At 43.7% G+C, this 1,240-nt stretch overlaps 1 non-coding gene across 1 annotated transcript; it reads right to left on the minus strand.

Annotated features, from left to right (window-relative positions):
• Positions 1-675: 675 nt before the first annotated feature.
• Positions 676-747, minus strand: TRNAS-GGA (transfer RNA serine (anticodon GGA)). Its single transcript has one exon. It is a non-coding gene; the product is annotated as a tRNA-Ser (tRNA).
• Between the last annotated feature and the right edge of the window lie 493 nt (positions 748-1,240).

A 1,240-nucleotide genomic window follows, 5' to 3' on the forward strand; every position in this document is an offset into this window, starting at 1 on the left:
AATCTTTTTGTTTTTTTAATTTATAGCACAATAGTCAACAACTATAGAGATGTCTTATTTTTTGCAACACTTTCTTAGTATTATTTGCTATTGCTACATGACACTAATGATAAACACCTGTGCTTAGTCATTTAGTCATGTCTGAGTCTTCGCAACCCCATGAACTGTAGGCCACGAGGCTCCTCTGTCCATGGGGATTCTCCAGGCAAGAATACTAGAGTGGGTTGCCATGCCTTTCTCCAGGGGATCTTCCCAACCCAGGGATCAAACCCCTCCAGATCTCTTACATTGCAGGCAGATTCTTTACCCACTGGACCACCACAGAATCCCATGAACACTGGAGTGGACAGCCTATCCCTTCTTCAGGGGATCATCCCAATCCAGAAATTGAAACAGGGTCTCCTGAATTGCAGGTGAATTCTTTACCAGTTGAGCTACCAGGGAAACCCTGGTAAATATCTTCGGGCATTCAATTTTTTTGCCAGTATCTTTTCAGTAAACCAATGTGTTAATATATTTCTATCTATCTATAAAAGGGAAAAGTGAAAGTGAAGTTGCTCTGTTGTGTCTGACTCTTAGCGACCCCATGGACTGTAGCCTACCAGGCTCCTCAGTCCATGGAATTTTCCAGGTAAGAGTACTGGAGTGGGTTGCCATTTCCTTCTCCAGGGGATCTTCCCAACCCAGGGGTCGAACCTGGGTCTCCTGCATTCCAGGCAGACGCTTTACCATCTGAGCCACCAGGGAAGCCCTATACATATACATATGTGTGTGTGTGTGTGTGTGTGCATACACAAGAAGATCAAACCAGTCAATCCTAAAGGAAATCAGTCCTGAATATTCATTGGAAGGACTGATGTTGAAGCTGAAACTCCAATACTTGGCCACTTGATGCGAAGAGCTGAATCATTGGAAAAGACCCTGATGCTGGGAAAGATTGAGACAGGAGGAGAAGGGCACGACAGAGGGTGAGATGGTTGGATGGCATCACTGACTCGATGGACCTGAGTTTGAGCAAGCTCTGGGAGTTGGTGATGGACAGGGAGGCTTGGAGTGCTGCAGTCCAGTGGGTAGCAAAGAGAAGAACACAACTAAGCGACTGAACTGAACTGAACTGATATATATGTATACACATATTTACATCTGCAACTGTATCTAACTAGTATCCACATATGGATATTTACTTCTATGTGAAATATCCCCAAAAGTACTATTTCAGTTAAAAAAAAAAAATGGTAGG

This window comes from Muntiacus reevesi, chromosome 22, assembly GCF_963930625.1.
Source record: "Muntiacus reevesi chromosome 22, mMunRee1.1, whole genome shotgun sequence".
Taxonomy (NCBI): domain Eukaryota; kingdom Metazoa; phylum Chordata; class Mammalia; order Artiodactyla; family Cervidae; genus Muntiacus; species Muntiacus reevesi.